General features: G+C 39.9%; 1 protein-coding gene across 2 annotated transcripts in view; it reads right to left on the bottom strand.

The window, feature by feature from the left end:
• Window positions 1–26,675, bottom strand: part of zeb2b (zinc finger E-box binding homeobox 2b) — an 87,970-nt gene that overhangs the window by 38,322 nt on the left and 22,973 nt on the right. The gene's annotated exons all lie outside the window — the stretch shown is intronic.

The raw sequence follows: 26,675 nt of genomic DNA on the forward strand, positions 1-26,675 counted from the left end.
AATGTCCCTTCCATAGACGGAAAGAAGCTGTAAAGAATTTGTAGTTTTTCCTAATTCATGGGGTCTAAGGAGTAAAGGGGGAGGATCCTAAGTGTCTAAAGGTCCAGTGTGTCCATTAGCGGCCCAAGCATAAAGTGAACAAGTTTTCTTACTAGGTGCCCAAGCCCCAGTAGTACAGTAGCTCTAAACTTACTGAAATACTCCCATATACAGTAGGTGTCCAAGCACCAATGATTCAGTATCTCTTTAGCCAATGTACTAGATTTGCAGGACTCCTATAGTGTGGTCAAAAGTACCTTATGGGCATTCAGTGTTTTCATTAGTTCCGTAGTCTGGCACTTACTGAAAGACTTCCTTATAGGGGTCCAAGCACCAATAATGCAATAGTCCGGGAATGATTCATAATAGGGGCCAAAGCACTACAAAAGTTCTATAGTCTTTTTGAGTGGTCAAAACACTTTGTCAAGTAATGTCTGTGCATTCTATATGTTTAAAATGAAAGCAGAATAAGAATCTTTGGTTAAAAAAAAAAAAAAAGCTAAATTTTCCTTCCGTCACACTAATGACTTTACTATTGTAACTCTAATGATGAGTTCCGGTGATCCAAGCCTCAGAATCTACAACTTATGAAAGACGGACAGATGGATTATGACCTCTGAACATGCACACCCTCAATCAAACTGTGACCCCTGTTCCCTCCCACACAGCATGGCATGTCCTTCATCTAAAATTATCAAAAATGTTTTGCATTGAATTAACAATTTCTGACAGATGGAGAGTGCAAGGCTGTGAGTGTAATGGATGCAATGGCCTTGTGTGCCAGGCTAAAAAGAGGAATGAAGGAACATAAAAGTAAAAGAAAGTTGAGGAAGGGAGTGCTGCTATAATTAGAGGTCACAATCGTTTACCTTTAGCATTCAGTTCAGGATAAAAAGGGTCAATTGTACTGGTAAAGGGAATTGTGTGTCTTCCTAATGCTACATTTTTTTTCAAAATGCAGGGGGAAAAAGAAGGAGAAAGGAAAATACTAGCTCAAAGTACCCAAAGCCACACAAAGCTGTCAGAAAGCCATAAAAACCACCACTGCAGGAGCCCCCACCTGGCTCCAGCCCCCCATCTTCACTTTTATACATGCCTTCATGTGTGTGTGTGTTTGTGAGCACCAATTGTGTTTCCACAGCTACTGCCTACGCCGAAGCGAATCGAAGCGAGGGAGCAAAGCCTGCTGGGATCTCGTCAGCCGAGCGGCCCGGCCCACGGAGCTCACGCATGCCAGCAACATTGCATCAGAGTCGCAACCTCATACACGCGTACGCGCACACTCAAACCGTGACCCTAGTGCCTCTGCTGCCTCCCACGCAGCCTGGCATGTCCTCCTAACTTCCTCCCAAAGTGTTAAAAAACTTCACGGCTCCCAAGGGAGGAGGTTTAGCAGGGCCTCACAGCAGCGGGTACCTTTTTAACAGGCCTTTGCTAATTCCAGCATCACACACGCTCAGTGTGGGCTTGCAAGGTTTCTCTCAGTCTGGGATGGTAGAACAGGGCAGTAGAAGCACCTGAGAATTATGGGTTAGCACCTGCAGGTGGAAGCATGCTTTGCTGACTTTGCTGAAGGGTCATTTATTTCTACCTCACTCTTCCTGGTATATATGGTGGTACCCTCACCCCTCTTTTTTTTCTTTTCCCAACACGGTGTCTGCACTAGTTCAGGAAACTGGCAAACTTTTTTTAACAACCACCCCTGATTTCATGACCCTAACCATTGTGTAATCAGATGTGGAAGCTTACTAATACATAGCATAAAAATAATAACAACTATAGAGAAGTTGCAACCTACAAAGTCAACTCAGCATCTATAAACAGCGCAAAGTTCTCATAGGCAACAAGTAAGCGGGAGGTAAGACCAGAGATCCATGTTTTTATTCAACTTTTCTGCACTGTTCACATTTTATTTTAATATTGTAATGCTGTGAATCATCACGATCTCACACTTGAAAGTTCACTAGGGGTTAGGTTATGGGTTGTACATTTTCTTCAAAACCTGGAGGAAAAGGTGTAACCCCTTTACCCGATTTATATCTGATATCTAATCCCAATGCGATACTCATTTTAATTTGTACAAAGTTTCCATGAGATCAGAATCATCTAATGCCGCAACTCTCCCCTAGGACTTGACCCTTCACATGGTTCCCGATTCCAGACCTGCATTTGGCCAATCTCTTTTGTCATGAAAAAAAATGTGGAACACTTCCAGATAGGCTCTTTCACCTTGTTGATGGAAAGGCAATATGAAAATGTGTGTCATTGAAGCAGTCATGGTATGTAGTATGTGTAGTTGGTGACTGTAAATAGTGGTCACTGTGGGTATGCCTGGTTTATATTCTCTCTCTCGCTCGCTCTCTATCATTTTCCTCTTTCCCATCATGTAGTCACTTGATCTGATTCCTCCCCCTGGCCACACGATGAAGTCAAGGTCGAGAGCCATCGTATTTATCCATTTGTGACCAATAGTAGGTACAAATAGCAATTTAGCACCTTACAAATGAGATTAGCACAATTTGATAAACACCGTTCTTAGCTGTGATGTCATTCTTAGCGTGTATATTTTGTATTCTAAGGAATTCCTTTGACGTGTAATTGGGGAAGAGGCAAATAAGCTTATGCAGTTGAGCGTTCGTGTGAAGCCTCTCGGCCGAGGTGGCTTCCTTTCTTGTGCTCTGCATCCCATTCAAACCTGCATTCATTAAGACTAACTAGCTTTTTATCAGCTGTCAAGAACGAGAGAGAAAGAAAGAGAGAGAGAGAAAGTGTGTGTGAGAGAGAGGGAGAGAGAGGGGGCGAAGAGAGATTGGTGCATGATTTCTAATTACACTCCCATAAGGAGAGCCTCCCTTGCCTCTTCTCTTGATTCTTGATTTCTCCCTTGCATTTTTCACTCAGGGAGGACAATGGCAGACATTTTTGGGAGAAACAAAAATGAAAGAAGAAAATACACACTGAGACACACAGAGCCTGATGATGACACCTCGCTGAACACAATGGTTTGCTGCTTTATCAGCTCCGGAGACACTAAGATAGCCCTCAAGCACCACGCAAGAGGCTGTGTATCACACGCGACGCTCTCTTGAACACACTCCTCAAGTGCTCTGCTCTCTCGCAAAACACTCGTAGCATGCACTCTCGCACACGAACGTACCTCTTCATAGCTCTCTATACACAAAAAGCGAACAGCAGAAAAAGGCAACGTGAAACATTAACCTCCTCCTGCACAAAGACAGACGATCTAGCCTTGAGGGAAGGGGTGGGGGGTGGGGGGTCAGTAGGGGAAGGTGGGGGTAAGTGAGTACACTGTTACAGTACAGTAGCTAGTGTGGGGCAAAGCTCATAAATACAGTCAGCATTATGAATATTTCAGCATGGTGACTTCAAATCTTTTATATTCCGGGTCTGTAATTAAAGATGCTTGTCATCATCATCATCATCATCATCATCATCATCTACAGGGTGGAAAGGGTACAGCATCAAAGTTCATTCTGAGAGATTTCTTTCAGAGAATTATTATTATTATTATTATTATTATTATTATTATTATTAATTTCCTTTTCCTGATTTATGGTAGCAGTATTCCCCATACTGACATTTCAACCATTGTTTGAAGACAATGTAAGAGGACTTTGACACAGAATCACATTAAAAAAACAAAATAACAATAATTCTGGTCAGAATTCCAGGTACGCTCATCTAATCATCTCCTGAGGTCTTTGTTGTAAAAAGAAATATTCATAATAGGCTTTTTTTTTAATGTAAAAATAAATAAATAAATTAGGGAAGACCAGCTCTGCTGCATGATATGATCTAGAAAGTGACCTCATTTCCATCACATCTTATATATTTTATGAGATACATGGAATGTGAGCGACGGAATAAATACACAAGAGACTTGTAGCCCAAATTATACTTTATTTATTTATTTGTTTGTTTGTTTGTTTGTTTGCGTGTGTACCATTTAAATAAACTTATCAATTAATTTGACAAATATATACATTTTTATTCACAAATTCGCTCCCCATTTTAATAAAATAAAGTACAAAAAACAAGCAAATAAGTAAATATTTACTTACTTAAGTAAATAATTACTTATTTACTTACATATTTATCTATCTATTCATTTATTAATGTATTCAGTCATTTAATTATTTGTTTATTTGTTTGTTTATCTGTTCATTTACTCATTTCATTTATTTGATTTAATATCTTTGTATTTTCTTTCAGTCTTTCAGTTCGGTTCAACCCTGTCTAGGGCACCGGCCTGTTTTAAATCCTTCACCCTTATTATTACATGTCCAGATAAATTTGGCTGTACCAGGCAAGTAGTGATGAGGTTAAATTTGCTCTACAGATTTGCTTTGCCAAGTACTATTCCACCTCGATAAAGAAACGAGTCATTGTTAAAACACACACACACACTCTTTGCTCTCGGTTCCTTGCCGAGTCTATGGAGTCCCTGCGCTAACACACTGCACTACAGAAGGGGGAAGTGCAAGGGGCAAGGGCAGTCACAGTAACGACTTCAGTAAGTACCGATCGTCACCTTTTCTATCCCTCTATTAGTGGATCAGTGGCCGTTAGCCTCACGCTAACCCCGCTCTCATCCTGATATTCTTTTTCTCAGTGTATGGGCTCGACTGACAGCGCTGACACCTCACGACTGAGAGAAAGAGAGGAAACAAGGGCAGGACTTTTAAGGATCTCGAAAGCGATTTATAGGCTGGCTGACAAATAAAAGGCTCAGAATTAATCCTGACCCCGGGGAGGAATCAAAGCTGGACTGAAAGTATTTCATTCTTTCGAGTTTCCCTTGATTTAAAAGCAGACATGGTGGGAGAGTTGAAGGCTTTTCTTAGAGTTCAGAATACTGGGCGTTGTACCTACTAACTGACTAAGATGCATATATATATATATATATATATATATATATATATATATATATATATATATATATATATATATATATATATATTATATCTCCATCTGATTCATGCGCTAAGCAGCTGATCGATGGAGATTAATGAGCATAATTATAATTTTGGCCAGAATCCACACCCACCTTGTAAGCACTATGTGTGTGTATATGCTACATGACTGAAGGACCTGTTAGCCTTAATTTGACAAATCACTTAACTAGCCTGCTACACAACATATTCAATTCCTCAGTCACTGTATTCATTTAGCAAACATTTCAACTAGTCTCAGCAGCTCCAAAAGCCCTCTCTCTCTCTCTCTCTCTCTCTCTCTCTCTCTCTATATATATATATATATATATATATATATATATACTGTATATATATGTGGTCATAAATACATATATAGCGAAGCTGTATTTGTGTACATAGATTACCAAAACTTATCGCATAACACAACCTCATCTTGCTAACTGCTAACTTGCTAGATACTATATCTAACTTGCTACCTTTTTAGCTAGCTAGCTAGTCAGCTGCAAAACGCAAAACAAAGGTTGTTAGTTCAGTTCAAGGTAAGCTAAAATGAACGAAACTAGCAATTGTTAGCATACAAACACCTCTCAGGAGGTTGAAATGGGGTCTCGAAGATGATGCGCACCCCACGAAAAGGTTCCTTTTCTGTTAAAACGCTGCCCAATTAAACAGGAAAGCAAGCAGCTGCCTGCAGCTTTAGATGCGAACTCCAAAACCCTTGTGAGGTAAAATTAAACCGGGTTCTGCTTGGCTTCTCTCTGTGTAAACACTGCTTGGAAAGTCGCCCCTAATGAGCCTGTTGCACTGTTTACCTTAGATAAGGTGAGTGGAGCTGCGTAGATATAGCCCTGATAATGATGTGTTTGCACAGAAAAAGGATATGTAGCCTGACATGTGAAAAGGGCTGCATAAGCCTACATAAGCCTTTAATTAAATAAGCTAATACCATGTAATGCAGAATAGCTACATAAGAAAACGTTAGTATCATGGTTCAGTATTGAGGCTGGCATGAATTTCAGTGGGCGTTTTCTTTTTCTTTCAGACCATGGATAAATGCTTCCAATGTAGTTCATCCTTTAAGTAGCCACTGGGGGAGAAAAAGGTCACGGAGGAGTCTTTTATTCCATCAATCCATCCGTGTGTCTGAACCCCTTCTGCCATGTAGATTTAGAGCATCTCTCTATCACTGAGTATCTACCTATTGACTGCCTGTTCTGCCTGTGGTCATAAATACACCCCCACATACACACACACACACGCACACACACACAGGCTAAGCAGCTCCTTTTAGAAACCAAGAGTATGACTGCAAAAAAAAAAGAGAGAGACAGAGAGAAGGAAAAAAAGGTATCCACTGCTGTCAATTTCACATATTTACACTTTAGTGATTTCACTGTTTTGTCCTGCGGTGGCACCTATAGTGGGCCAGATGTGTGAGCAGGACTGTGTGACCTGAGCGCTGCCCCAGGGGCCACTGGGTAATGCGCGGTGATGTCAGGAGCCCAGTCGAGGTTAGAGGAAGTGACAGGCAGAAGGGGACTGCGGGGCACATCATCTCTCCACTCGGCTGGAGCGGCAAGGGAGGGCTGTGAATCGCTTATGAATAGTCATTAGGGCTTCGTTACCCCCTCACCCCCCCACGACACCCAATCGTCTTTTGTCATCCTCGAAAGGTGCAGCATTTAATTGCCAATTGATTTTTTCCCCCCTTCTTCCTCAGTCTCTCTCCGCCTTCTGATATGACAGCACGTCAGGCAGGAAAATGGTGCTGAACTGGAAAAAAAAAGGACTCAGGGAGTGGGGATTTGTGTGGTTTAAATCTGCCAACATGGACGACTGCTAGCCAATGAGCTCTGGGTCCAGACTGTTTAAGAGCTCCATTTATAATTAATGCATCTTTAAAAGAAAAAAAAAGATAAAGGAAAAGGTTGAACAAGACCTATAAGCACTGTGTGAGCACTATGTGTGTGTGTGAGCATGTGTGTGAGAGCGAGAGAGGGCAGACATTTAAACCTACAAGCATGTCGGCTCAGTGAGCTCTGCACGCAGCAACTGTCAATTACATGAACAGCTGTAGGAGTCGAGTGGACGAGTGAAGCCATCAAACGAAGCCGTGTTCTGACAGGTGGGCCTGACGCCCTTCTTTTTCCCCCCTCACAAACCCTCATCCCTCCCTCCCTCCCTCCCTCCATCACTCCATCCATCCCTGCCTCGGCAGTTTGCTCAACTTGAGAAAGCCCCGAAGTGTATAAGAAAGGGGAAAAAAATCACATGATGGAAAGCAAAAAATGTCAAATTCTACACTCAAGTGACACGTGAGGCCTGAACCTGAATGTGCGTCTCTGACTGCTCCCCCCCACCCCCTCACTATTTCTGTCCGCTGAGCAGAAAAATGGGAGCGTGTTGCCTATTGTAAAGACTGATCTAAACATGTAAGGTTATCAGGTAGGTACATGTGCATCAATGTGTGTGTGTGGCGGGGGGGGGGGGGATTCAGCTTAGCTAAATAGAGCCCCATCTATCCATATTACAAAATCAATTTCTCTTAGCTGTGCAGATTTGTGTATACGTGTGTGTGTGTGTGTGTTGCTTGCATGTCAAACATCGCCTTTGACATGCCATGTGGTGTGATTACCTAGTCATTGCCGTATTAATACAGTGAATAATGAGAGAGACGCAGAGCTGCCATTCTAAGCTAACAATACGTGCAGAGCAGGAGCATGCACGGGAAAGTGTGTGTGTGTGTGTGTGTAGGGCAGAAGGTATGAGCTGGTATAATAGGAGCACTGTTGGGGTAATGTAGTCTCTATTGTGCGGCTGCGTAAATGCCCATTTCAGTGCACAGAGCCTGCATTAAGCCCTAAAGAAATGTTTCGAAGAATGCCTCTTCTTCTCCTCCCTCCCCTCCCTCCCTCCCTCATCATCACCCCCTTCTCTCTCACTCTCTCTCTCAGTCTGACAGGCACCAGCCGTGCGTCTTTTACGCCATCGCACTGATGCAGGTGTGCCAGTCTGCCTAACGGGCGCTAATTACACATTTTCCTGCCCGGCAACAATTAAGGTCAGTGCAGTAATTGCAGGTTTTGAGGCAGTTTTAACTGGCACTGCCAGTGCAGGAGGAGGACTGGGGGGGAGTGCTGGGGCATCTTAATGCCATGTATTCCGTGTCTTGTTGGGGTTGACCTCAGCCGTAAATTAACGCGTACCACAATATTGAGGTACTACAATAAAGCCGCAAAGGTATTGTCAATACATTACATGTTGTGACTTCCTGCGCGTAAATTAAGGAAGAACGGGGTGTAAAATTGGAGTCTTAAGAAGACGTAAAGTAAGATTTGACACTATTTCAAAGCTAGGAGTATTTATAATAATAATCTTCCAAACATTTCTTTAAAGGAAAAAGCCACACTTATAATTAGCATGTGATGTTCAGTGGTGTCTTAGATTTCATTTTTAATGATACTCTGTTTTTGAAAGTTTAAAGTTGAAAGTTATTTCATCACATAACAATACCCACAATGCCGGTCTGTGCACTCTGCTCAAACAGATCAGGGTCCAAAACGATCTATCAACTTTGCGTCAACGCCATCGGCTCGTCATCTTGAAGACCGTTAACCAGCAAAGATGAGTCTTTGTCGTAATAGCTAGCTTTCGTAATGTGAGCTAATGTTACCTGGTGTTAAGTGACTAAATGTTAATAGCAACAATGTTAACCTCTAGCATTTCAAATTTCCACATCCAGCACTCTGTTGCAGACTCCACATCTCCGATGTTACTATTTTGACACTCTACAAAGCTAGATAACTAACTAACTAATAAAGCTGAAGCAATCCTCTCTAAACTTGAACAAAAATTTCACTGACATGTCTCTCAAAAAACTTTCTCCCCCCAACTGAAAAACATTCTTTGAAATCCGATCATCTGGCATTCATTATGGCTTCAGATATTACTTAGTCCGTAGAGGATATCGCAGTTGTTGTTTTTTATTGTTGAAGCCAAAAATGTTTTATTTTGCTGCGGATTTTTTCAAAATTTGCAACGCAACTTGCAGAGTTTTTTGTGCGTCTTTTGCGGAAAACTACTTGAATTGGCGAAATTGCAACTGCACAAAATTGTTTTGCATGTGATGTTTGTTGGTAAATGAGACCTTTTAGCTGTGCTCCTGTTCAGTGAGAACTGTGATGCTTGTGATGACATCACATGACATGTCTTGGCCCAAATCTGCGGAAAATCTGTGGTAATTTTTGAAAAAAAATTAAATATCCTCAGAATATTGTGGAGTTTACAATGATTTTACATTCATTTCTGAGATCGCAAAATCGCTAAATCCTGGAAGGACTGATTATTTTTTATGGCAGCATGAACTAGCAAAATTATCTTAACTAGCCATGTAGCATAGTAATGTGCAGTTTGATAGTAGCAATTTTGCTTATTAATACAGGTTGTTACTACAATGATTTCACACTTGGTGTAAATTCAGTGTTTGTATGGTTTTATTTTTCTAGGAGAAAAAAAAAAAACTATGTCCTGTGCAGAAATTATTTACAATATGCAAAACAATAACTTCACAAGTCCTTTCTCTCTGTAGTGATATTTCGCTCACTTTCTCGAAGCTGAAGAATGGAGTTTTGGCCTAAAAACTCTTCTGTCCGGAGAAGCAATTTCAGAATAGACACATAGATCAAACCAAGTGCCAAATAATTGTCTTGTTTTTTTTATTAATAGATTCAAAACACAGCCAAGGCCGAGAGACTTGAAGTGCCTTGGCAGTTTGGGGTGGTCCGAGCCGTTATGACAGAGCGCAGGTGCTTTGTTCAAGACACCTCAGAGACCTGAAGCCCCCCAGAGCCATATGACTGCATGCGTGTGTGAACTATCCTCAGAGACACACACATCCGGGACACGTCGTACTGTACACAAACACGCACAGGTGGATCCCTCTTTAAAGGGTGTGTGATCGTGTGTGTGTGTGTGTGTGTGTGTGTGAGCAGTTGAAGGATGACTAACTTCCCACCATGAAGCCTGAGAGTCTTCAGTGCAGATGCTAACGACCCCAGCAAACGCCAAAAACAATGCAGCTCAATGCGGCTGCACTTTGTTTAAGTATCTCTCGGGCTAATCTCTGCAGTTCTTTTTTTTTTTTTTTTTTACAAGCTGTTAATATTGATTAGTGCAGAGGACATTGGAGAATCCAATCACAATAACAGGGTTTCATTAGCGGTATATGTGGGGGTGGGGGTCGGGGGTTGGGGGGTGCATTGGGGCATTCTGTTTGTCAGAATATGATCGAATTGATAGTGACACACATCGATTTCTATAATGACGTGCTGCACCTTGAAGAATAATGACCACTTATTGTAATTACCGTCACAATTATCAAGGTCAGTGAAAAGAGGGACAGCTGCCTATACTGTACATGCACGTGGACCTTCAAAGACAACATGCATATAAACCTAAGTACCCAATGTTATATAATAAAACACAGCACTGTCAAATTCTCAATTCTGATTGGTCAAAACGTTCTGATTCATTTTCTATAATAGTAGCTCTGTCAATCATTTATATTACACAGACCCTTCAGGATTTCATGATTTTGTGAAAAGAACAGGTATCAAACCAACAAAGTCGACAACCATGTGGAAACAGGAAAAAGGTTCGTTACTGAAATTGCAGAAAATATACACGTTAGACTTCGCAATGAGATACTGAAATACAGGGTATAAATAGACAAATTAATTCAAAGGAAGCTCGCAATTTTTTTTCTAAATTATCGCAGATTTTCTGCAGATTTGGGCCAAGATGCATCATGTGATGTCATCACAACAGACATTCAGCCAAAGCCCTCTTTGATTCATGTCCGTCGAACATGAGTACAGCTTAAAGGTCTCATTTACCAACAGACATCACTGCGAAAGACGTGCAAAACAATTTTGTGCAATTGCGATTTCGACCATTCAAGTAGTTTTCCGCAAAAAAAAAAAAAAAAATTATAAAGCACAGAAAAGTTGATTCGCAAATTTGGGAAAAAGCCACAGCAAAATCAAGTAATTTTGGCCACAACAAACACACACAAAAACAAATGTATGGACTGATTAACATTGTTTCTATAATAACAACTTAAACTAGAACTTTTATGGCCACGTAAACAGGTTTAAAACGTGCAATTGTTTTGAAATACATACACTCAAGTAACCTAATATCAACCATTTCAACCACCATGATTGGGTTAAATTACTAGTGTGTGCGTGTGTGTGTGTGTGTGTGTGCGTGTGTGTGTGTGTTTATAATAAATAAATAGTTTGTTAACTACAAAGCCTAACGTGGAGCGTCCATCTCACCCAAAGTCTTTGCTTGTTTGTAAATATCAATGAACATTAAAAATTGTAAATATTTGTGCATATCCCTGTGTGTGATCGGGGTGGTATTCGTGTAACACATTTTGGGTGAGCTTGACATCCAACACTTATTGTCCTGGCTATTAGCTTTGTATCTCCGGTGCAGGGTTATAAAACCAGACGTGTTTTGGCTGATCGATGATGTTTGTTAGGGGAAAAAAATGTTTTAGCCAAAATATTCCTTTAAAACAAACACACACATACACACTGCTGAAACAGGCCTCAGTAATGCAGAGGACTATGTGCTTGTTTGAATGTGTGTGTGTGTGTGTGTGTGTGTGTGTGTGTGTGTGTGTGTGTGCAAACCACAATTCAGCCACTAAAGGCTTAAGTGATCAAGTAATCAAGTGTGCAGTGCCGAGCTGCAATGCTCACTGCACAGCTGTATTGCAGATGTAGTACCTATTTTGTTTGCTGGATGTCAACATGGCCAAACAGCTGGAGATCCAAAGACTTTTTAGGGCCCAGGCACTGAAAGTGCGCAGGACCCTATTGTTTTTCTAAGGATTATTATTAGGGCTGAGCACCGGAGGTGCTAAAGCTCTATTGTTTTTGGAATGTTTTTTCACGGATTTTATTTATTTATTTATTTATTTATTTATTTATAACACATTCACTCGTTTTTAGGCATTTGTCATGTGTGAAAACTCACGAAACTTGGCACACACATCACTTGTGTAAAATCAAAAAATTATGTAGTGTTCAGGCTTGGGTGCGGTCGAGGAGCTCCTCAGCGCCACCAAATGGACTCAATGGTTGGGATGAAGATGCTCAGAGGTACACAAGATTTTGGTATGATTATTGATCTTGTAAGACAAAGTTCACATGGTTTTATCTGACTCCACCCAACAGAAAGTCAGCCATGTTGGATGGAATGTAGGATTTTGAAATTTTCCCGCAGTGTTTTCAGGGGCTTACGATGGCTGAAAACTTATGAAAGTTTACACATACCATTTGTCTTAGGATATCTTTTGATTTGCTATTGCAATTCAGCATAAACGTGCCTCACAGCGCCCCCTAGTTTGCAAATGCATATTTCATGCCATTGAAATACTCGAAAACTCTTGAAACTTGGTAACTGGCAATATTCTATAATTCTTTGGCATTTTTCCTGGGTGAGGGCAGTGGACTCCATAGCGCCCCCTAACATTTTTAAATGAGTTTATCGCAGTGGTTGCCACACAGTTTGTCTGATTATCACAAGTTTAGGTGGGGACATTGTTCTCACCATGACAGACATTTTCCCCATTGGCTTATATTAGCTCCGCGCAAGAGGAAGTCGGCCATTTTTGTTTGCTTGAAAAAAGGCATGCTCTGGATTTTGAAATACTCCTAGGGGATTTATGTGACAGGCACCAAACATGGCCAACATCATGCTACGACATTGATGATGCTAAACTGCGAACTGACTTTTGATATATCAAACGGTGTTGCCATGCAATAAACTTATGGCATAAAAATGAGATATAGGAAGAGCCTATATCTTTGGTTTGCATTTTGATTTAGGTCAAAATTGAGATTTATATTTGGTATTGTGTGCTGAACACATAGATGCGACTAATGTGGGGCACGGTCATAGCGCAACCAACTGGCAGCAGGAAGAGTTTCAACAGTGATCATATCTTTGCTGTGCATTGTGTAATTTAAATCAAAATTTAGATTTTTTTTTTTGTTATTGTGGGCTGATCACATGGAAGTGATTATTGCGGGGCATAGTCATACTGCCATCAACTTGTGGCAGGAAGTGTGGCTCCTTTTATATACTTTGGAATAGCACTCCCATTTTTACCTGAATAAGTTCAAAGTTGTCTAGAATATAGTCAATATAATCACTCACTCATCTGTCTACCAAAATCAATATTAGCACCACGCTTTAAAACTAGGGGGACCCCTCCTTTATTATTTTTTTCAAAGTTTCAGGGGTTTTTGGGGCCCTTAACATGCTCAAAAACTCATGAAATTCGTCACATACGTCAGAATTGTTGGCCATTAGGCCCCCACAAAGAGTATCACATAGGCTTGGTGGGGTGGCTCTGTAGTGCCTTCTTTTACACGGTACAAAACCTTGGTGCATAAATCGTACATACTTGTATGTATGTGTAAGAAACTCAGTACGCATTGTTCTCATCGACCCATATGAGTGAACTTTTAAATACTCCTCCTAGGGGATTCATGTGATTTGTCACCAAACTTGGTAAACATTATGACATTCAAGATGCAAAGGGATATCTCAAATGGTTTCGCCATAGTGGGGAAATACATTTATGGCGATAAATCGGAAACAGAAAGTGTCTCATATCTTCTCCATGCAGCGAGCGATTTAGATGAAACTTGAGCTGTATGTTTGGTCATGGGGGCTGATCACATGGATGTGACTATTGTGTGTCATGGTCATAGCGCTACCAACTGGCAGCAGAAAGTGTTTCACTTAAAATAGGCTTTAAAATAGTCTTCTTATATTTACACAAATCACTTCAAATTTGGTCACAATATTGTTGAGACATGGCTGCTGTAAAATTGCAAAAGGAGTATTGATATCTTAAATAGTGGCAATGCATTATACATGGTAACACAACTTTAATACTCTTTTCTTTGTATTTTTGTGTGTTTTATTCTACAGCACCCACTTCATTATGCATTGTTTTCATACACCTACTGGGTGGGGATGGCACCATAGTGCTTGGACTCGTCATCGCTGCTTTCAGCTATATATTTTTTTTAAATCTGCTATAGATATGGGAGGGTTGTGGGGTGTGTGTGTGTGTGTGTGTGTGTGTGTGTGGACCGTGTTGGTCATATGAGAGTTATAGAAAGGGAGGGTTGTACAAGTATGTGCTGAGTGAGACAAAGAGGTAACAGTCTAATTGTGTCTACATGTGTGTGTGTGTGTGTGTGTGTGTGTGTGTGTGTGAACAGGATCAGATATCGGAGCAGTGTGCTGATCTAGGCTCAGTCCTCTCTCCCTGTTAATACGACAGCTGGGACAGAGGGAGGACACGGACGCGGGACAAAGGCAGAGGGACAGATGCGGCTTTTGTCATGCAGAACTCCTGGGTTCTTCTCCAACACACACACACACACACATACATCTAATAAAGAGCGAGCTGTGTAATCAAAAGCAGTGTAATGCTTTAGGATTGTACAAGTCAGAGTCTGTGTGTGTGTGTGTGTGTGTGTGTAATCTCTGATTCAGACTTTTGGTGGTCATGTGATAAGAACTGACTCAGTCAGGATTAGCTCAGTGTGTGTGTGTGTGTGTGTGTGACCCGTGCTAAAGGTGAGTGAGAATGAGACTGCATGTTGTTACAGCTGTAAGAGAGACACAGTGATGAGTCCTGCTGATGAGGACCATGTGAGGGTGTCCACACGAATGCCTGAGCAAAAATAGCACACTTCTTCATGGCAGTTCTCACAATCAACAACACATGGACCTACACTATACTGCCAAAACTATACGTTAACGACTTTGAAGTCAAAACTAGCTTTTTTTATTCTCCTCACATTCTGTCTGATTTAATAAAATATCTCAATGTGGACCAGCAACATCCAGCCAATCAGGAAAAAGAGGCCGCTCTACTTGCCTGATAATGTTTTATGGGCATTGCACTGGAAGGAACATGGAAGGGAGGGGTTGTATTTGATTTTTGCGTTTCAAAACAGCTAGCTTTGGCTAAACCTCTGTCAAAATCACTGACTGCACCTTTAAGTTTGTTTTGTTCAAAGTCAAAACTAGCTTTTTTTATTCTCCTCACATTCTGTCTGATTTAATAAAATATCTCAATGTGGACCAGCAACATCCAGCCAATCAGGAAAAAGAGGCCGCTCTACTTGCCTGGTAGTGTTTTATGGGCATTGCGCTGGAAGGAACATGGAAGGGAGGGGTTGTATTTGTTTGATTTTTGCGTTTCAAAACAGCTAGCTTTGGCTAAACCTCTGTCAAAATCACTGACTGCACCTTTAAGGTTGTTTTGTTTTTTGTTTTATTGTACTTTTCACACAGAAATGAACAATGACAGCCCATTGCTGTTACAGCTTGTGGAAAATGAACCCACGCATACTAGAAGTTTATATTCTTTCTCTCTCTCTCTCTCTCTCTCTCACTCTCTCGCCAACCTAGTGAAGGGCAAAAGAGAGCCTTATCTCAGAGGGTTCATCTTCAGATAGGTGCTTGCGGCTAATAGTGCTATGTGTGGCGTGTGTGTGTGTGGGACACTTGTGAAGGATTCCTTCATGACAAGACTGCTGTTGTCAGTTGTCTGAGTCTTTAATTAGATATGAGTTTTATCTAATAGTTGAATGTCATCTGGGCCAATCCCGGCGTAAATCCCCCTCCGTCTAGACCTCATTCTCTGCAGTCCACTCTAGTTTCAGCAAACACACACACACACACACACACACACAAACACACACACACATGGCAGACGAGCTGATGCAGTGCAGAGGGTTGATTTAACACAAGGCTCACTGATCGAGCTGTGATATTTTGGGATCTTTAAGAATGTAACTGGTGTCTTCAGTCTGGGTCAAAGAACAGGTATCAAACCAACAAAGTCGACAATCATGTGGAAACAGGAAAAGGTCTGTTACTGAAATTGCAGAAAATATACACATTAGACTTCACAATGAGATACTGAAATAGCAGGGTATAAATAGACAAACCAATTCAGAGCTAACCACAGAACAGGTGAACACATTAGGAGAACAAACCAATGACAAGACCAGGGTGAAGGAAGGACGAGAATTAAAACAAAGCAGCATGGCAAAACGAACAAATGTGCACAAGCTCGAAGCACTGGGAACCACTGGAGCCAGTGGCTAATTTATCTATGTCATCTGGAATTCATCTATTGTTATCTTCTTATGTATGTTAAAAGATTCACTTCCTATGCCTTTAGCCTTTACTACAGCTGCCACTGCATCAGGTTAAAATTCCATCAGCTTTAATAAAATCTTTGGTCTCTGTGGCACCTCATAGTGTAAACGTGGGACAAGCTAATACTGTTGACCACCAACATCCAGCAAATCACGAAGAAGAGGCAGCTTTAGTTAGGTGCGAATGAGTTTAGTGGGTGTGGTTTTTAGAGGGAACTCATAAGGAAGCCACTGTATTTGTTTGAAGTTTCAAAACAGCTATCTTTTGATAAAATAATGCTGACTGCACCTTTAAGTTTGAAAAAGAGAGTTGAGTATGGATTGGAATTATGGGAGAATCTCTCGGTGTGGATCAGACCTCCACCTCCACCCAGCCTCCTTCCTCTGCCCTGTATCGGTGTGTGAAGTTTTATTTCATGTCTGCTCAGTGGCCTTAAACTGTTACCTTCTTGTTATAAATCTTCTCAGGTTTCACCTTGGTATCTGTGTGCATGAGTGTGTGTGTGTGTGTGTGTGTGTGTGTGTGTGTGTGTGTGTGTGTGTGTGTGTGGGTAGCTGCGGGCCCCTATGAGCATTATACCCCATAGGGCGTAAATGAGCTTCAGGCCATTGCCCTTGCTGTGTCAGAGCGTCTCTCACATGAGCGATCTCTTTTCAAAGACCCGAGGAGCGCAGACACACACCACCCTGCCCCTCTCACGGTGCTAGACTAATAGGCTAAAGCGCTAGGTAATGGCTTGCTCACTCTCTCTGTCTCTCTCACCTTTAGATGAAGAGGAACAGCTGCTGTCTTTCAATCACTTGGACTATGTGGTTAAAAAAAAAAGAGTTAAAGTCGACCTTTTAAGAGGACTTGAAGTGAGTGAACAAGTCGCCAGCAGTCTGAGCGCTAAATACTTCCATCAAGTAATGCATGGCATAAAATATGAAAGCGAAGAAGTATATTACATCAAGGAAGTTATACGTTGTTAATTTGTGAATCACCGATTCAGTGATTCATATTGTGTTATCTAACTTTTAAACCCTCCTTGTACTGTTTGCGTCTTATTGTACCAACGGTCATACAAATGAGTTGTTGCTTGGTTGTCAAAGCAACCACCCTCCCTCACCTCCTGACATGGAGGTTGTTGGTTGTTGGTTCCTGAACCAAATTCTGAAGTTTAAAACATTTGGTGTCATTAACCATTTATTTGTATTTATTTATTTAATTTTTAAACCTTTAACTCTTTACTTAAGTGGGTAAAATCTGCTCATGGGGAGTTTTGCTAACATTAGCAATTAGCAATGTAGCTATTGTCTAGACTGCTGCAATTGGCAGTGAAATCAATTCACTGATTCACCGATTCATTGATTCATGTGGTATTTTATTTTTAAGCCTTCCTCACACCATTTTAACAATGGTCATGCAAATAACTTCATGGCAACAACAAGACACCACCGTCCATCACCTTCTGCCATGACCGGTTCAACATTCTAGAACCAATATTTTGGGGTTCAGAAAACGATTCTTCCACGATGGAAAAGTACACAATGGTTTGATGTTAAGCCTGATTACATTGTTACACACACACACACACACACACATACACACACACACACACACACACACAAAGTGTACACACCCTCCCTCTCATCGCTACCAACTCTCCAGCAACACATAAACAAAAGAGGAAAGGGAAATGAGCATCACTCATATTTATACGGTTCAATTTGCCCACGCAAGCCAGCAATTCATTTTCATGATCAATTAAGACGGCTGCGGGCGTCCGCAATGCATTTTCTTTTGACGGCACCCAGATCTATGATATGCTTCTTGCTAAGATCGCTCCATGGGGGAAGCTCCTCGCTTGATTTTTCATGTCTAGTCTGTGAGTGAGTGTGTGTATCTGGAAGGGTCGCATCATAAACACCTGTTTGAAAGAGCGCAAACAGATGTCATTAAGGTGTACAAGAATGAGGATGCGTTCTCGGGAACAGGGTCGATGCTTTATTTTATTTATTTTTTTAACGTCAAGTCTCCCGTTGCTTTCGAAGCCGTTTCACAGATATGAGCAAACAGCAAAAAAAAAAGAAAACAACAACAACAACAACAACAACATCCCTAAAACATTTTATTTTCCACAGTACCATTTTGGCAAATCATTACATCCGTCTTGAGAGAGAGAGAGAAAGAGTTCAGGAGAAAAAAAGAGAAAAAGAAAAAAGCATACCCTGGCCTGAACTATTCCTTCCTCATGGACAGAGACATTCATTTCAATATATTTACCTCTATGAATTTGTTTTGTGTGTGTGTGTGTGTGTGTGTGAAAGGAAATGATAAAGAATGGAGTGTGTGTTTTTGGAGAGCCAGCGCTGCCATAGAGTGGAAGCCTCACGGGCGCATTAGAAAGGGAAATTACGCTCAGCAGGGAGAAAAATCATTGTGTTACCCCAGGTGAAAAATATTGTTGCTTTGCTTAAAAGTGCATGCAAGGCAGCCTGCATTATTAGAATGTTTAAATATTAATTCTTCCACCGGGTAGTAAAGATGATCGAGCCGCAGTGTCAACTATTTTTTATTTTTTTTCCTTCTCCATTTTCTAGCCCGAAGAGGTGCTTCCTCAAACAGAAATTTCATTGGAAGCGTTTTCGCACTTTGTTTGTCATTTGCAGGACAAAAAAAATGCGGCATTTTAAAATGAACAGTTTTCAGCGGAATTATATTCAGTTCATTTTTATTTTACTTCTATAGTGTTTTAACAAAATTTCAGACGACATGAGGTGAGGACGAAACCTTCGTTAGACTCAAAAGCGAACACATACTGTTCCAAGTGATAAAATAAATCACAAATCATAAATCACAACTCTATACTGTAAAATCAAACAGTACTAAGTGCATTGAAAGGATATTCAGTATGAGCAGATTGTGAATAAGTATCCTGGGATGAGCACGAGACAGTCTTTATGATTATAGCTGCAGTTCCTAGATACAGTTCCTTCAGTTTCAGTACCAAATTGATTTGTTTTTTTGGCCCTACTCTGCTGTTTTATGTATAGATGCACATTATAATCCCTATCAGCACTTCATTATTACAAGAAAAGCATCTCATTTTTATTATTAGAAAACATCTCATTAATACGATATATGTATACATTAGTATGTGAAAACATATTAATATCATAGAAGCATATTATTATTATTAGTAGTAAACATCTCAGTATGAGATAAGCATCTTGTTGTCTCATTATTAGAAAATACGAGAAATCTAGAAATCTAGAAATATTGACATATATATATATATATATATATATATATATATATATATATATATATACGTAGTTTACAAAGCATAACAAACTGAAACCTCAGATTCCACGAGTCCAAGATGTACTTATTTGTAATACCGTGATGCTTTCTCAAAAATGAGATATTTTATTTTGTAATAACACCTTTTTTAACGTAATACGAAGTTTGTTTATCATTATGCTATGATATTTTTCTCATCATAGCAAGATGTTTTCTTGTAATGATGAGAAACATATCTTGTAATAACAGGATGTTGATTTTTTGCGTGGAAGCAACACTCTTCCGTATTTATACAACCGTTTACATTATGACATCACTGACGTCTTTATACGGTCCATACAGGATACATTTTTTATTCTTGGCCCAAATCTGCGGAAAGTCTGCAATAATTTTGAAAAATTGCAAGCTCCTCCGAATATTGTGGAGTTTGCTTGATTTTGCTTTAATGTCTGCAATCGCATAGATGCAAAATCCTGGAGGGACTGTTTATAGGTAAGGGAGAAATGTTTGAGAAATGATGCTAAACTGGAGGCTGTGAGATTTTATGAATTTTTAACCACACTGTATTATTTTTTGTCAAAATTCTTAATCTTTGTAACTGCAAGATCTTAACTGTCATAGAGAGACTCTTCATTGTGATGCTCGCTCAGCCATTTAACAATCTTTGTGCTGCGAAGCTTCTGGGAATGTTTTTTTTTTTTTTGTATTTTAATGTATTGTGGTGTAAATACTTGTTTATGCCACTACGTTTTAAGCATTCGCTACATCACAGTTTAGCAAAAAAGTTGGTTTTAATCTAACTCCCACTAATGGCTCATCTCCAGATCAGACAACTGAAACCCAAAGCAAATTAAAATTGATCCTAAATGTCAATGCGTATAGGTGGCAGTCAATAATTTGAGAGCACTTGGATACAGACAACATACTTGCAGTGACAATCCATGTAGAGCAATTAAAAAGAAAGCTCTCTCTCTCTCACTCTGCAGACGTTCAGGCCTTCACTGTCACAAAAGAAATACAAACAGACGCAGATTTATTGGTTTACTCCTGAGGATCACTACATTTTTTTTGGCTTTCAGGTACAAACAGGAAGTCCATGAGCTGAATTAAGGAACTGAGATGCAAAGAGATGAGAGAGACGTCCTGGCATAATGTATCGACAGGAAAAGAGAAGAAGACTAAAAGGGATAAAGGAGAGAGTGAGACTCGGTTGAACTACAAAGAGAGAGAGGGAGGAGAGAAAAGAGGCCTCGTCTTGAGCTCTTTCGCTGTCATTCACTCATGCGCTCTGCCAGAATTCGCCACCTGAGACGGATTGGCGCGCATGTCGGAGTCGCTCATGCAGGAGAAGCAATACACAAGTCGAGTGTAAAGCCACTTTAAAAGCTCATCAGGCGCTGCCCGCGCTTGTAGGAAATACCTTATTCATGACGGAGCGGCCTGGGCCTAGGTAATTACTCGAATCAAGGTGGCCTCGAAAATGTTTAAATCTACCAGGAGTGCTGAGGGCATGAATAATGTAGGATAATTTGCATCTAAATTTTTTTAATGTTTTTTTATTTAAAACGAAAAAATCCTGAAATGCAGGCCTCGATTAAAGTTTGATGGCTGAAAAGCTGAGAGGCTCTCACATGTACGGACTGAAAAGCTTCTTATTTGCAGGTATTATTTAGCACAAAAGGGTAAAGGAGAGGAAGTACAGGGGCCTAGAAAGAGGCTCCGATAAATAGCAATTAACCAAGAGGTATTAGCATGCTCCGAAATGGAGCGCAGTGACAGACAGGCATGGTTGTGTAGTGCTGAAGTTACTTTATTTATTTATTTATTTGTAATCTATGACTATATTCACATGAGGTACTGCTCAGTGTATGACTGGGGTGCTTGTCCATTAAACATTAGAGGGGGGGATCAGTAAAATTAGCAAAACTTTTCAGTTTAGCAATATAGCTACAAGGCTAATGTAGCTAACAAGTAATGTGGCTAACAAGAAAAGTCTATCTCACCTGAAAATAGATTATAGTAAGTCACATTGTATCTTCAACAAGACTTTGTGACATTACTGAAGAAATAAATGCAGTCTGGGGGGGGCAGTTTGAGTGAGACTTCTAGTACTTGTTAGCTGGATTAGCATCATAGCAGTTACTTTGTTACTGTACTTAGGTCTGGTTTTTAAGTATCTGTACTTGAGCTTTCTTTCATGTAATACATTTGAAAAATCTTTACTTTCTCCTCAATAGACCTGATGTGGCAGCAAGAATGAGAGTTAACATCCCACACTGTAATCGATATTAGCATCCAGCATATTTGTACGGTCAGAGTTATTTGCATGCTAGCTAACATTTGAGAGATTTGAGAGAGAAGCTGTTGTTAGTTAGCCACAGCTACTGTTTTTTTCCCTCCATTCCTTGATGAAAAAGCCGCTAATTTAGCATTAGTGACTAAAATCAATGAGTAGTTTAATTATTTTGTCAATGTTTCTTATACTTTTACTTTAATATATAAAGTAAATTTAAGGGTGTGTACTTTTCTACTAAAACCTGAGTGAAGAATTTTGAAGCTGTACAGCTTTTTACCAGAGGATTTATTTCGATTTCTGTACCTTTTTTCCCACCTCTCCTCATAGCTCAAGAGCAAAACCAAATAATGTTAGCCTTGGCTAATTGGCTACATTTAGGGTAAGTGGGAAAATCCTTTTTTTTTCCATCAAACTATTCCTTTAATGCCTTTTCCTGTCACTTGATTAGCTAAAAGTTGTAGTTTAGCAGCTATATTATAAATGCTAAAACATGCCAGTGCAGCTTAGTGTTAGATATTAGCAGTTGCTACAAGGTAAGCTGCACGTAAGTCAATAACGAAGAGCATCAAAAAAGAAAGCATTCTTTCTTCTGCATGTTGTATCCTGTGCCACTCCGTCACTGATGCTTTTAACGTGAGCTAACATCGGCACTCAGCATGTAGCCTGAGTGCTAGGTGCACTGTAAATTCAGTCACTTTGACATGAGATAAAAGTGTGTGTGTGTATGTGTGTGTGTGTGTGTGTGTTACTCCATTCGGATTGATAATATCAGACTGGGCTTACCTGCTTCCAGATGCAACAGCAACAGCGCAGAGACATGAAGCGCAGCCACACAGCACCAGAGAGAGAGAGAGAGAGAGAGAGATGGTATTGATTAATTTTGTGTCCAGTGTTATCTTTCAAAATCCTTTGTTAAAGCTTCCAGAGAAAGATATCAACCAAAGATGACATTTACAAGATACACAATTCTATCAGAGACCTGGAAAAATAACAAAAAACAACATGACAAAAGGTTATCAAAAGGCAAGATACATGAGTTTTTTTTCCCCTACTATTTTTAAAATGTCTTTGACGGAGGAGTAGCCAAACATGCCAATACCACTGATTCCTAAAATGCCATATTGAATCCAAACAGTAATTAGTGTAGTTGTGTAGTGGAGAGAGTGCAGAAATCTCCCTGACGCTATCTTCTGCTCCGCCGCGCAGATGGAAGATGGTAATTATCGCTGTCTGCTACTCAGCCTCTCCATTTGCATTTAACCCAGATTTGAGGTCAACAGGAATCTCCACCCTGAGTCCTGCACCGCGTGCACACACACACGCAAAGATATGTATCTCGAATTTCACCTTCTTCACTCTTTCTGCTTTCCTCTGATCCACACTGAAACATACACCAGTTACTCCGAGTCTTTGTCTTTAGCTGCAATTTGATCAATCAGCAGTCATGTGTAGTATCGAGGAAGACGTTACTGTAGAGCTGTGGCTCAAATACAAAATTTGGGGATTCTTAGTAACTGATGTAATATCAGTCAAAGACAAGAAGAAGAAGAACATAAAGGAGAAGAAGAAAGCAGGGATATGATTGAAAAGCTTAAAGAGATAAACAGCATAAAAATAAAGAAGAATAAAAGCCTATCAAAGAGAAAACAAAGAGAGAAAACCAAGATATTAAACAAATGACAACTAAACGAAACTAAGAGAGACTAAATGAGTAACATTATGAGACTAAAAGAGAGACTAAATGAGTGAAAACTAAAAGAGAGAACAAAAGAGTAACATTAGTAGAGACTGAAAGAGAGACTAAAGAAGTGAAAACTAAAAGAGAGACCAAAGGAGTAACATTAAGAGACTTAACAAGTGAAAACTAAAAGAGAGAATAAAAGACTAACATTAGCAGAGACTGAAAGAGAGACTAAAGGAGTGAAAACTAAAAGAAAATTAGGGAGACACAAAGAGAGACTAAATGAATGAAAATAGAATAATTGAGTGAAATATAAAGAGACCAACTGAGTGAAAACATGGCAGTAACTCAAAAAGATAAAAACTAAAGTGTGTGTGCGTGCATGTGTGTGTGTGTGTGTGTGTGTGTGTGTGTGAGAGAGAGAGAGAGAGAGAGAGAGAGAGATATTGTGTTTTGCGTGCATGAGGCAGAGTTCTCTCCCTTTTCCTTTCCGTGTTCTCTAATCAGACGCCAGATTACGTCCTCCCTTTCAGATACACAGTAATTACACCGCTATGTGAAACACACACACACACACACACACACACACACACACACCTTCCTACAGCCTTGGCCTCACTGATCACACACAGCAGAAACAAATTCTTCTATAATAAACATGATGTTGTGTTCTGCTCCTGCACAAGAGAAAAAGCAGAAGTTGTTAACTGTCAGCGTCGAACCTGAGAGGTTATCAAAAGGTATCCTAACCACCCCACCCCCACCCTCTCTCACGCCCCCTCACCCCCACCACCCCATCTCTTCTCACAGTCGTTCAAGACTTCTTGTCGTCTCTGGCCAACTGGGAGAAGAGTGCAAAAGAAATAAATAAGCATAAAAAAAGAAAAAGAAATACGCCGTATACCAAGAATAACTGCTCTTTCATTTCGGTTGTTTATCAGCAACAGCTCGACTGGAGACTACAGACGTCCACTCTGCCAGTGTTATGGCATGTTGTGTGTCCTATTCTGGAGATTGGCTAGTGATAACATCTCAGTGGAGGGACAGGGACTGATAGACATCTCAGAGAGAGAGGGAGAGAGAGAGAGATAGAAACACGAGCACAAAAGGAGGTTAGATGAATGAAAGAAAGAAAAAGATATCATCCAGGCTGTTTATTTTATTTCTGTAGTAATGATACTAATAATAATAATAATAATAATAAGAAGAAGAAGAAGAAGAAGAAGAAGAAGAAGAAGAAAAGGTAGAATAATAATCAGTGCTTGGCCCCCTAATAATAATCACTCCATTACATCACATGTATGTAATATGTAAGTTAAAGAACCTCGAACCTAATAATAATAACAATAACAATAAGAAGAAGATGAAGAATTATATAAAACTATTTTAATATAAAATATAAAATTTATATATAAATAGAAATTTATATATACCTGTAATATTAATTTATATATTAATATAATATAAAAATAAACACACCAAAACTAATTATTTTTATACCTTATGAAGTGGTTTTAGTATAAAATAATAATTACTCAAAAAGTATAAAACAATAACTATTTCTGTATTTCTTAATAAAACTAAAACATTATATATTTTTATGTTATTATTTTACATATAATTTTGTTTGAATTAAAATTACTTAATTGGATTTACATTTTATAATTGTCACTTTATATTGTCAAATGTGAAGTGAAGCCCCGAATCCTGTGAAGCCCTGCTGACACACACACACACACACACACACACACACACACACACACACACAGGGTGTCTCATTATCTGGCACCGTGCCATCACACTGTCAAAGGAGTTTTGACAGGAGCGGATTGACCGTTTCAGTCGGCCCCTCTGTGTGTCCGGAGTGTGAGACCTCTGACAGTGTGAAAGTGTGTGAAAGAGTGTGAAAGAGTGTGAAAGAGTGAGACTATAACAGAGCTCCTCATTGTTTCAATGCGCAGGCTTATCAACACACACCTTCAGTTGCTTCGTTTCAGTTGTGAATAAGAGAAAGAGGTGCCGTTATTACTTCTGCAGCGTTGCTAGTGATCCATGTGTGTTTGTGCGTCTGTGTACATGTGTCTCTGCGCACGCGCGCGTGTGTGTGTGTGTGTGTGTGAGAGAGAAGACTTTGTGTGCTGATGTAATTGCGTTCTAGCCGAGCAGTCATCCGTTCTCTGTGTAAAACAGCTACAGGCTCCTTAATCAGGCTGCTGGGTGTGTGTGTGTGTGTGTGTGTGTGTGTGTGTGAGGAGCCCGGGCCGGAACAAAAACAACCCTGCACGCCACACACACAAACACCTGTTCGGCATTGATAGCAGATGCCATTCAGTGAGCAGGACAAAACCGGGAGCGGAATTAAAAAATGCAAGCATCACCAACTTCTTATTATTTACTGCCAGATGAACTAGTATAATACTGAGCTCTGTTTGACAACCTCGTAATTACACTATTTTTTTTTCCATTTAAAATTTTGTGCATTATTTTCTCATTCTATCTTTCTCTCTTTCTCGCTCTCTGTTTCATGCCGGCCACATACCTGCTCACTTTCCCATGATGGGATTGGGCAGTTTATTCTCTTTTCTTTTTGAAGGAAGAGAAACAGCGTTGCGTGTTATATGTCTCGTCGTTTGCGTCAGGTTTTTTTTCCCTCTGCATAATTGATTCGCATTAGAGAGCAGCTCAGGTAATTAAACTGAAATAAAAACGTGAATATTTTAGGAGTTGTTTTGTTTCTGCGTGATTCTTTATCGTCTCTGCTCGCATATAAGGCAAGGGAATTCAATAAACATAAAATTCCTTGCTCACAAAAGACAACACCTTTTAACACTTAACCAGGGTGAAGTTTTTATGTTTGGTTTCACATTAGCGCTTCACGTGATCACTTTTGACGACGTCCACAGATTCTGAACTGATCAGACATCTGTTTTGAAATAGAATAAATGCATACGTCTCTATCCATTCGACTTTAAACGTAAAACTCTGTGGAATTTTATGAAAACATTTCTTTGCTGATGAGCTGCTTTCAGCTTAATAGTTTACAGAAATGCATCTGATGATATGATATATTTATTCCATTCATTCACTATGTTATCTCCTTAACATCCAGCCATCTAATTATATAATGAATATAACAAAGAATGAAAGTTGT

Source organism: Ictalurus furcatus, chromosome 12, assembly GCF_023375685.1.
Source record: "Ictalurus furcatus strain D&B chromosome 12, Billie_1.0, whole genome shotgun sequence".
Taxonomy (NCBI): Eukaryota; Metazoa; Chordata; class Actinopteri; order Siluriformes; family Ictaluridae; genus Ictalurus; species Ictalurus furcatus.